At 42.4% G+C, this 12,306-nt stretch overlaps 1 protein-coding gene across 3 annotated transcripts in view; it reads left to right on the top strand.

Moving 5' to 3' along the window:
- Positions 1-570: 570 nt before the first annotated feature.
- fam49al (family with sequence similarity 49 member A, like) overlaps positions 571-12,306 on the top strand; it is a 37,853-nt gene continuing 26,117 nt past the window's right edge. For 2 of the 3 annotated variants that reach the window (XM_055017930.1, XM_055017931.1), the window contains exon 1: positions 571-936. The gene's annotated coding sequence lies outside the window, so the exon portion shown is untranslated. The remainder of the gene's footprint in view (positions 937-12,306) is intronic. The other variant, XM_055017932.1, reaches the window with a different exon arrangement.

Below are 12,306 nucleotides of genomic sequence, written 5' to 3'. Positions count from 1 at the left end.
CTCAACCTGTTACAGTGGAAAAAAGTGCCCATCGGGTGCAAAGTTTCACAAACACCGGCTCATTTTGGCTCTGCACAATTCGGTTTCACAGTAAATATCAACACCCGCACACTCACTCTGCCTATAACCACAAATAATGTGAATTTCCTTCCTCTCTGCAGCACAGGAGCAAACGATGCTCAGCCGTCACCCACACAGTTTGCAAAAATACCCCGATGCACATCTCTGCTCACCATGATTCATTTTCACACCGTGTGGACAGAAAAAGTCACTCTGCCGCCGAAACAATGTCAAACACAATACAACTCTGGCATTAACACACAGCAGCACACACACACACACACACACAACAGAAAACAGAGTAGTGCCCCCCTCCTCTTATTGCCAGCAGGCTAGTGGGAGATGTTAGTCAAAGGGGGAGGGGGTGTTGTGAGGACATGCTGAATGTGTGTGTGTGTGTGTGTGTGTGTGGTGGGGGTCTTTGTGAGCAAGAGAGGTAGGAGGAGAAGGGAAGAGGGAGGGGGACACAGCGTTCTATTTCTCATAGACCAACAGCTGCTGTCTTTAGTGCAGAGAGAGAGAGGAAGAGGGAGGGCTGTGTGGCGTGAGGCAGTGCGTGTGCTCAGTGTTTAGGTGAATCCACAGCCCTCCGCCTCACAAGGATAAAGGATCCTCACAGAAGAAGAAGAAGAAGAAGAAGAGAGAGAAAAGCAACACAGGGACTTTCACTGCATTTTTTTTTATAGCATCCTCTGCGCTCTTTCTTTTTGCTTCATTCCCTCACGAGCCACCGGCTGCCCGGCGTCTGCATTTCGCTGCTTTTTGTCCTTCTCTTTTGTTCCCTGCCTGCATCCATCTCTGCTGCACTTCAGTCCAGGGAGAAGGAAGGAAGAGCAGAGTCAGAGGCATCATCCGCCCCTCCTGCACGCCCAGCCGGTAAGCTGAGCCAACACATCGTTTCTCTTCATTTTATCTCTCGCCGTCTTTCCATCCGCCCAGCACTGGTCGTCAGGAAACTGTCCCATCTTGCACCTAAAAGGGAGGCTGAAGGCTGGAGAAGGAGGCTGAGGGATGGATGTGGGTCAGGCTGTGGATAGAGGCTGGTGGGTGACTGGTGGTTAGTTTGAGCAGGTTTTATCTGGATGGTGTGTCCTGTTGGGTGGATGGACTGGATGTGGAGGACCAGAGTGGGTCAGGATCTCAGGGGTAGGGAGGGAGTGATTGAATTAAACCCTGTGGAGCTGGTCAACTGGGACTTGTCCTCTTTCACTGCAGTGCTTAGCTAGAGCGGCACGGTCACTGCCACAGTCGCACACACACATCTCAACACAAACACCTCGGCAAGGATCTCATCTTCGTGTATTTAGTCGGACTACGTCAGGAGAACATGGAGTCCCTGGAGTTGGTGTGTGTTGATGTGTGTACATTATCAGTGATGGATGACGGTTTGGTCAAAGGACATATGTGACCCAGAACCATCACTGCACATGCATCATATATCACACTAACGCACTGGAATAATCTGTGAACAATGTGGATAAATTACATGTCAAGCCTTTAAAGGTCCATTATGACACACGTATTATATCAGAGATTGTTCACGTCGGTACAGAAGACATTGAGTTTCATACAGCAAGGCGTTTGAGGTGTGAGTTTGTGCAAGTCGTTGCTGCAAACAGCCTGCTAAAAACAATAGCCCCAGATTGCAATGCTGATCAGAAGGGGTGGGTGCATGCGACTAGAGTGGAAAACAGGGAGGAGGGAAAGAAGGAAGGAGGGAGGGAGGAAAAACCTGAATGGAGGGATGAATGAATGAGGATGAAGGCTTTTCAGGAGCGTTTCGTTTCTTTTAAATGTTAAAAAAAAAAAAGAAAAAATCTGGCAGAGGAAAGGGTGTGCGTGAGTTGGTTAGACAGAGGTGGGGAGCAGAAAGGGTGAAGCTACCTACCGAGCTACCATGTGACTGCAGGTCTTCTTTGTGTGTGTGCGGGGGAGAGAGAGAGAGAGATGCTGTGGATGAAGGGATGGTTAAATAGCAAAGGTAGAAAGAGGAGGCAGTGATGAAGTGGGTGTATGGACGGGTGGAGGGAGACTGGCAGTGGAGGTGTGTAATTGAAAGTTCTGGGGTCTGTCGATCCCTCTGTAATCTACTGACTCTGCTTATAATCCACGTCAGTAGATTAGCAGATGACTTACTGACATGTTCAGTTTCATGATGCACTGTAACACAGACATACACATGAGCCTGTTATTTGATGCAACACACAATACAACCTGCACATAACCTGCATGCATGTCTTCTCTTGTTTTTCAATGTAGCTACACATATCCTGTGCTCATGTTCACATACATTTGCACATATATATACATGGGCACATCCAAATATTTACATTTATCAGTGGTTCATGTTGCCACATGTGCTGATACGTGTAATATGTATACATGTACATACACATGTGGAACACACATCATATGTTTAGAATTATACACAATACTGACTATCGCACATCTATCTGAATGCCTACACGTATCTATGTATAGAGTATACGAGTGTGTTCATCAGAATGTGTGTGTGTGTGTGTGTGTGTGTGTGTGTGCATGCGTGCGCATGTCAGATTTTTTTCAGTCTGAGATGGAATGGTGGCTGCTATGGTATTTACTCCGCTGTTGCTAGGACACTCCCTTTGAACATTTTAACCGAGCCTTCTCATTGGTCCGCCGCGATGATGCAAGATTCCCTCACCCCAAATCTTTCCTGAGCGCCCATAGAAACATGCCCGTTTGCATTTCCTCCACTCTCCTCGCTCCATCTCTGTCACTCTTTTGTCTCACCCTCTACACCCCCCCACCCCTTTTCCTGACAGGAGAGATCTCCTTGTCCACTCTCACTGTTCATCTCCTCCTCTCTGCCATTACTTCACTAATTAATTCCTACTCTCGAAAATTCCCTCCTCCCATTTGTCTTCGCCGTCTCCCTACTTCTGTCACTTCCTTCCTCCTCGTCCAGTCAAAACGCTCGCCGCAAAATGGTGTTGACAGCATGTGGCGTTGTCTTCCAGTGCCACACAATCGCTCTCTCCTGCTGTCTTGCGGAGGATTAATACTCTGTGTGTGTCACAAAGTCCCATTTCCTCTGTCCATACGATGTGAGGCGTCTTATTGGGCCGCCTTACTATGTGTCAGGATTATCAGGTTTGACAGGGTAGAAGACAGAAATGGGGGTTGGGGTGTCACGATGGGAGGCTCACTTTGTATTTCTCTTAATGGATGTTACATGATGTATTTTTTAATCTTTTCTTCTCAACAACATGCACACTTCTTTGCATCGTTGGTGCAGGTACCGCACATTCACAGCTACACGTCACTCACCGTAAAGACATGTTCACATTTCACACTGTGGCCGTGTGAAACCTTACAGCTCCAGCATGTCGGTTAGTACATATTGAGGGGGAACAGAAGATGGGAGTATGTGAGGATAGCAGGAAAGGGGGAAAAAAAGAAAAGTGCTGGGAAAAGGGAGGCGAGGGTGGATGATGTTTGTCTTGTTGTCTGCTTTTCTCAATGATCGTCCCTTTCGAAGAAGCCCTCTCAATGCAGCCCATCAGGTGTAATGATGTGTAATGATCTCCTCCAGCCTACACTGAACTATAGACATGACTGATGCCGCAGCATAACCTCAACTGACAGTCTATGAATAAGACACATATAATGATGTGAAAGTGTCTGCAGCTACTCCAAAGTGTCATGAAGCACGCCTAAATAAAGGATTTTGACACAAAATAGATGCTTAAAGCACACTTTAATATACATAGTAGGTAAAGACATCAAGACATCTGCTCCTACCTGTATCCTTTTATGAGTCAGGATTTAAACATCATTCTGGTATCATTTTAGAACAGCATTTTTTCTGCTTACAAATCTGTCAATAGTTGTTGAAAAGTGAGTCAACAGGAAGAAAATCCTCCCATGAGACAGACTTTTCCTCCTGCATTATGGTCACAGCAACCAGCAAATGGACAGCCATTCAATCCTTTTGTTCAACTACAACATCATCCATATGTTTGTCCATGTTGCCCAACTGGTTTTTCTCAAAATGCCTGACAATCCGCGTTTCATCCTAGCACTTCTAATCTTTCTGGCTGGCCGACCCATCTGTCCGACGGCAACATCTGTCATTCAAACATCTGCCACTCGAGCTCTCACGCTTGCTGTTGAGGATCCTTTTGTTTTCGTCACAGTTCAGAGGTTGGATAAGGCTGGTATTGTAGCCGGATGGGAAATAATTTAGGAACTTGAGATGTGATCCGCTTCCACCTGATAATCTTGTGGCTGTTAATCCAGTATTGTCAGGAATTAGGGATTACTGCCTCGGAGCAGAGATGATCCTGTTAAAAGGGCACTGGGTGGAGTGATAGAGAGTTCACATATAGGAAGCTGGAGGCTTTACGGCAGGGGTAGCCAACACGGTGCCCACGGGCGCCTGGTTGCCCGCAGAGACCATGTGAGTTGCCCACCACACATGTTCTAAAAATAACACTAGTCACCATGAAATTGCTTATAAAAAATTAGAGTTGCTGTTCTTTTTAAATCAGAAATACTTACATTAATGCAGATTTTAAATTACAATATTTATTATAATTTTTTGTTTTTTAAACAACGTCTTCGGTGTAAATGAACTTTGACTATGTCCGAGTCAAAGTTCACTGCGCATGTCAAACCACCACGTCACTTTGCTGAAGCGTCCGGGCGCAGACACTTTAGGAAGCTAAATGTGGTTTTTACACCCAAAACATGACAGAGAAATGAAAGAGAAAACACTATTTTCACGATGCCTGGGAGGAAGAGTTCTTTTTCACGACAGTGAAAGACAAATGTATGTGTCCTATTTGCGGGGCGACTATTGCGACGGCAAAGCGGCACAATGTGGAGAGACGGTACTTTAGCCGCTACAAAGCTTCCATGCTAACTAGCCACCTGGTAGCACATAGACTGTATGCGCACTACGGACAGGAAAACCCGGGACTTAGGCAGCTTTGACATCTACTACGACGGACGGGACTCCCTCCATGACGGGTCAGCATTCAGGCTTCATTGTACGATGCAGAGGTGATCCAGACTTCCCAACATTCCTACATTACCACTGTATCATTCACCAGCAGGACATATGTATGTACAAAAGTGGCCGGATTTGATCATGTGATGACTCGTGTCGTGAAGATCATAAATGGCTCCAAAGCCAAACAACCAGGACATTGAAGGTGCTGCTGGAGGAGCTGAACATGGTGACCTGTTACTACACACAGAAACCCCATGGATCAGCAGGGGACCAGTTTTGCAGCGTTTTTTGTCACTGTTGGCCGAAATCAAAGAGTTGATGCAATCCAAAGGGGAAGACACCTTGCTGCTTGAGGACACTGAGTGGATTCTTGCCCTGGCATTTTTAACGGACATCACTGGGAAACTGAACCATCTGAACTGTGAGCTGCAAGGTAAAGGTAAGACATGATAAGCTCTGCAATGCCAGGCTTCCCACTAACACACATTTACAGACAGAGAAAGAGGTAACATATGTTGTCATTCAGAACACCGTGCCATTACACAAAAATGTGAAAAATAATTTGTTGAAAATGTAATGATTTGTTGTTATGATCTGTTAAAAATGTTGCAATGCTGGTGAAAAATGCTGGTGATTAGTACTAATGTGATAGGATTCATTTCAAAATGTGAAAGAGTTGATATTTTTTCTTACATAACTGATAATTTGTACAAACATGGGACAGAATTCATGAACAAAGGTAGAGGTTTGCACAAATGAAGCATGATTTGATGACAGTTAATGATTTCCTAAAAATGTTAGAAGTGACAATTTGCACAGAAATGTAACTGGTGAGATTTTGAACAAAATGCTGCAAATATGCTGATTCATACAAAACTGCCAAGAAAGATATTTACAAAAGTTTCAGAGATGGGATACCTCTGACTTTTAAATATTGGAACAGATTTCCATATATATATGTGTGTGTGTGTGTGTGTGTGTGTGTGTGTGTGTGTGTGTGTGTGTGTGTGTGTTTCCTACCGTCATTGTTGTGGAAATCGTTGTTAATAATTATTGTAAGGAATAATTAACATAAATGTGATCAGAAAGTCTTTTGACATGTTATTTTCATATTATTATTATTTAAAGATGATGGCGCAAGTTTGCTAATGAGGAAATTTGTATCAAACAAGGTGTCCTTCGTACTACTCAGTACCCTTGAAGTTGCTCTCAGGTTCAAAAAGGTTGGTGACCCCTGCTTTACAGGATCTATGACAGGAGAGTATTCACTACATGTAACTTAAATTTGAGATCTGGGGATAAAAATGAAACTGGGGGTATTGTCTCACTGAAAAGCAATTTTTTGCTGTGTTGCTGCAAGTTCACTGCAAAGAACAATACCAATGTCACGTCTGTACAGTGAATATATAGCTATTGGGTCATTCGCTAGTTACCTTAGCTTTGAATCAAGACTGGAGACGGGGGGAGTCTGTCTGTCAAACCACCCATCACTACCTCTTAAGTTTACTAACTGGTACCAATTTATTCATTATATCAATAATATTTATACATTTTTTACAAATTCTTAGTGCAAAAAAAATCTTTAGTGTGGCGCATTAACCTGCACAAACCCACAGCGAGTCATTTTTTACAAACCAAACAAGACAGAACTTAAATACAAACCTTTTTAGATGATATCTGGACAAATTTTGTTAGTGATGGACAGAGCCAAAGTATCAAATTACTCCTTAAAAAACCATTCTTCTTGCTTAGGCAGTATCACTCAGTTGTGGTCTCTGTAAACATTAGGAATTTTCTGGATGTGTAGTATCTTGAAACAAAGTAGATCAAGGATCCTCAAGAGCTGCCAATAAAACTCTTGATTCAACAAAAGCTGATTTCACAGAGTATGAAATTCCACAAATTTCACTCATTTTGAGAGAAATGAGTCTTAAGACACAACACTTAATTAAAAATCTAGACAAATACATTTTGAAATGAGGGATTCTTTTAATTTAACACGTAGCTTTGAAGCAACTCACTGAATCAGTGAGAAAATAGAATGAGGAGGCAGCGAGATTTAATTCTCCGTGACAAGTGAGCCAAGAGCTGATAACTTTTCGATCATACTTAAATCTCAGTGTTGGATAGCACTTGTGAAAACTACTGAAAAGTCTTATTAGACTCTGTTATCATCCTTGTTATGGCCATCCTGTTGAAACTCTTTGAAATGTGTGCCATTAATTCCACTAAGACACAGAGATGGGCCACAGCGTCCCTATTGCTCCTAACCGGACATGACTTGGCCTGTCAAACTCCCTCTTTCAATGGCAGCGAAGAAGGAGAGGGTCGGTTTCTGCATGTAATCAGATTACCTCAGATCTGCTCTCTTTGGACTTCCGCTGATTTCATGGCCTGTTGTCTGTCTATGAGATCAATCACTGTCCACAAACATCAATAGCCGAAATGCTCACCCTCTGGTCATATTTAAGATCAATATCCCCAATTCAGAGCAGAGTGGGACGACAGGGAGCGATACTGTATTGCAATTAGTGTGTAATAAGTGAAGAGACAAATGATCTTCTCAGCAGTGGCTCCAACTCTCTTAATAAGTTCAGCTGGCTAATATGTCCAAGGGTTTGGTTAGTGAGGCTCACGGTAAATACACTTACAGGAGGCAGGGACACTTATCAGAGATAGCCTAAAAGCTATCAGAGATGAATGGATGAATGGGTGAGTGTATTTATTTAGGGAAGAAAAAGAAAGAAAAAACAACAAAAGGTGTTTTAGTAAGGTGTTAGACCACCATGTACTGCCAGAGCAGCTTTTAAATGCACCTTGACTTTGATTCTTTAATCTCTGGACTTTAATGGAGGGATTAAGCACAATCCTTCCAAAATATACTTTCTCATGTGGTGTTTTGATGATGGTGGTGGTGCAGTTTCTCTCGTTGGTGGAGATCTGGTGACTGTAAAGACCATAGCATGTATTTTGCATCCTTTTTTATCAAAGCCTTCAGTGACTCCTCGTGCTATCTGTGGACCACTTCCATCAGGAAAGACGTGTTTCCTCATTTAATAAAGATGATCACCCTGAGCAACTTTGTATTGGTTTGCAGTGACTCTTCCTTCTAAGGGGACAAGTGGAACCAAACCATGCCACCAAAATCCCCTCACTGTAGAAGTCAAATGTTTAGGTTCTGCCTTCATTTTGTCACCCATCTATAGTTTAACAGCCATGATGTCGAATGTAACTGAATATATTTCTTAGTTGACTGTTTGCTAAAATTCGCATGTTCAGCGAACCAGATAGAAAATGGTGCTATGTTCTAAACCAAAGCAGTATTTCTTTAGAAAAGTACATCACAGGGTTACATGTTTCAGCAGAAAATAGCCCATCAGAGTTGAATGTGGTGTTTACCTACAGTGTGAGTCCACAGTGATACTGTATCAGAGTTTAGATGAACTGCTCAGCTCTGCTCATTATTTGACTTGGGGAAGTTTACACAAGAGCAGCTCGTACGAATGTTGCCTGACATAGCATTACAAATGCAAAAACACAGAGTAGTCTTCATCCTTAAAGATTTTCAATTTGCAGCATTTAAAATAAAAATGCAACTGATGAAGCACAGATATAACCACTATAACCTCCGTGCTGCTTGTCCAAATATAATCTTCTATAAACGTAACGAACAGGTTCAGACAATCAGGGTCAAATACCTATGATCCTAAAATTGGCCCTTGTCATAATGTGTTGTCAGAGTAGGACTAAAGAGTGCTTCTTGAAGGACAAAAACAGTACTTTATGTCCATGTGCTCTACATGGATTATCAACTGATGTGCACTTTTTGCTTGAAACATGTTTCAGTTTGATATCATATATGTGGCCATTTGAAAGGGGCCTTTTGGAGATCCATTGTGTCGTACAGACTAATGATCAATATTTTTATCTTAATTGTGATATGAACATGTGTGATAAACACGGACTGAACAGAAAATATTTAATTTATATGTGCCGTCCGTTTATTCTCAGCATTCTCAGCCTCTGAGATGAATCCAGGACACATGAGTCATGTATTCACACCTATCAGAGGAAGGCCCAGCTAGCCGTCATCTCCTCTTAGATTAACTGGCGTCAGTTTGGAGGTAAATTACACAACACAATGCTGATGAAGGACAGAATAGTGAGGGAAATGTCAAGAGATGTTCTGTTGAGATTAAAGAAAATATTTCAAAGGGAACTGTGTACATTAGCAGTGTACCTATTAAGCAGAGAGACATAGGAACTGTGTAGCTAATATTTTTCAATAATTGTTCATTTATCGCAAGCCATATCATCAGTGCAATATTGAACAATGTTATCGCACATCACAGATGTCGCTCATATCACACAGGCCAGTTTTAATGCTGCTTTCATATCAAGTCACGTAAGGTTTCAGTCAGCCTCCGTTATCAGTGTAAACTCCATCAGTGACGTGAAAAACACAAACGTCTAATCACTGTATGTATTTGCATGTTTCCATCTCTGTTTCTGTGTGTGTGTGTGTGTGTGTGTGTGTGTGTGTGTGTGTGTGTGTGTGTGTGTGTGTGTGTGTGTGTGTGTGTGTGTGTGTGTGTGTGTGTGTGTGTTCACATGCGAGGATGCCAGATCTGCCAGGCACACCAGGATGCTGGCAACCAAGCTTTTATTCTGTGTTTGATCAGGCTTATGGGACTATACACACAGACTCTTATTTTCCTTTCTGTGCACATAGACACACAGACATGCCCATTAATTAGTTCAGCTGAAGTCATTAAGGATTCATCTACCGTATATATCATTCTTTTTGCATCAGACAACAAAGACAGAACAGGCATGTATCGAAAATAAATCACCGGACAAAAATAAACCAGAAAACCAGCCAAGATCTCAAACTTTCACACCAGGGATCCACCAACATGTCCCAAATCGACTCTCTTTTTAGTTCATTCTCATCCTGTTCCATCAATTACTTTTTTCTCTGCGTCAGCTTGAGTCCATACTTTACATCGCAGCCAATTTCCTATATTTGAGAGCTGCTGCTGCTATCACGGCCCTCCCAGCGGGACAGGGAATAGTGTAACACTGCATCCTCTGCCATGTGAGACACACTGCAGCACAGTGTGATGGAGCATCGCCTGTCAAGGACATGCCGGCTCTTCCTGGTAGACTTCGACACACAGAGCTAAATATAGATTCGAGGTCACATGGGGTCAGAGGTCACCATTCTCTGTGGTCATGTGCTGCAGCCAAGAGGCTGAGACACACGATGTGACCCGGTTTCACTATTTTCTACATACAATCGAATCAATATGAAGGTAGCGTTCTTTACTGTGAGCATGAAAATTTGTCTTAGTAGTCTTTTCTTTCTCACTGAAGTATTCACTCTGACATTAACCTTAGTTTTACCATTTAATTCATTCATGCCAGCTGCTTTCTGCTTTCAGTAGTGAGTGACGCTTCTGTCACACCAACAACATATTCAGCCATGACAGAAGCTGTAACATTGGTTGCTAGGAGCGTTTTTCATGTCGAAGAACCGTTCCAATTTGAGAAACGTCATTTTAAAAAGTAGACCTACAACAGTGTGTACAGCTTCATCCACTTTGTCCATGCATGGTGCCATCGGTGGCAATTTTTCTTTCACCATTTTTCTGCCACTAGCACAAGAAAATTATGTTGCTATTTTAAGTTTCACCTACAAACCTCTAATTGGCTCCGTTGCCTTGCAACCAGTAAAAGTGCCGTTAGTGAGCATCAGATCTATAGGAACTAGTGGCAAATCAGAGCTGTGTAGAGACTCAGAGGTGTGAAGCAAGGCTCCTTTACTGTTTTGTGCCACAGAGAAACAGGGCAAAATGTGTAACCACAGAAATCCCTGAAACTGGGACACTGGAGTGGTTATAACCAATTAAAGCTCAAAGATTTGATGCAATAGCTCTCTTACAAACTACAACACCAGACACATTTATTTGCCTTTTTTAGATAGGGGCAGCTGAGGAAGGACAGAAATGAGCAGAAGATAAGATGCAGCAAAGGGCTGAGAATGAAATTAAACCCAGGCTGCTGCAATAAAGACTCAAACTTTAGTACATGATGAGCATGTGCTCTACTAGGTGAGATACAGACTTCTTTTTATTCACTTTATTTTGTCATTTTCCCAACCTGCACAAATTACGGATGCTAAAAATATTTGTCACACATTATGGTGTCCTGATGCTTAACACACAAATAGTATTTATAGTGTAGTCTGGTGGAGGAGAAAAGCACAAAAATCTGTAGTATAGAGCTGAAACACAGCCACAGAGAGACAGAAAGAGATTCAATGAGGCAATGATGGACATTGAAGCAATGATGAAGAGGAATTTTGATTAGGGATCACTACACAAGGCAAACTTGTGCTAAAACCACCTGCATTGGAAATCTTTTTTTTCAAAGACACATTCTGAGTGAAGTAAGCAGTCAGCACTATGGCTTTTTTAAAAACTCCACCTTGAAACTGAAGTGTACCGATGACAATTTAAAAAAATATAGATTCAGACTTCCAGGGTTTCATACATAACAAACGTAAAGAAATAATACTGTCAACTTGCAGGATGGGCTTCAGAATCAGTTTCAGCGATTAATACGTGTAGTTAAATTACACCAATTTTACAACATGCCATTGTGTCATGTAGAGCAGTTTTACAGCGTTGGAGCAGAGCTATAGGTGAGCTGGTGTGCTCGAGCTACCATGAGTGGGGGCAGATGTGTTGAGAGCCCGGGAGTAGCAATGGTATAGTTAGATCTGTTTTTATGGGGAAAAAGCCTTCTGAATGTGCAATTTTGACGCACGGAGATGCGTTTTTAGGGGTTAAAACACGAGAAAGGGACTTTAAAGAAGAGAACAGTGACTGGTGTATGCAGGCAAGAGATAGGCAAGGAATTAGACAGACAGAGAGACAGACAGACAGACAGAGACAAACAATGAATGGACTGAAAGAGTGAAGGAGAGTTGAAGGAGAGGGGAGTATCACAAGACAGTGAGACGCCAGGGACTGGAGTTCAAACTGCCTTTATGTACTGTTTTATAGTAGTCCTTGTCTCTCCTTGTCATTCTATTGCTGTTTTACACTCTGTCTTGCACACACACACACACACACACACACACACACACACACACACACACACACACACGTATATATAGACACAAACACACGCATATCTTTTGTTCAATTTCATTCAAACCTGATCAATCTAAATCAAATGAATTC

The sequence above is a fragment of the Amphiprion ocellaris genome, chromosome 15, assembly GCF_022539595.1.
Source record: "Amphiprion ocellaris isolate individual 3 ecotype Okinawa chromosome 15, ASM2253959v1, whole genome shotgun sequence".
In the NCBI taxonomy this organism is placed as follows: Eukaryota; Metazoa; Chordata; class Actinopteri; family Pomacentridae; genus Amphiprion; species Amphiprion ocellaris.
The sequence above is the reverse complement of the archived record's forward strand: the minus strand, read 5'-3'. Positions and strand labels throughout refer to the sequence as shown.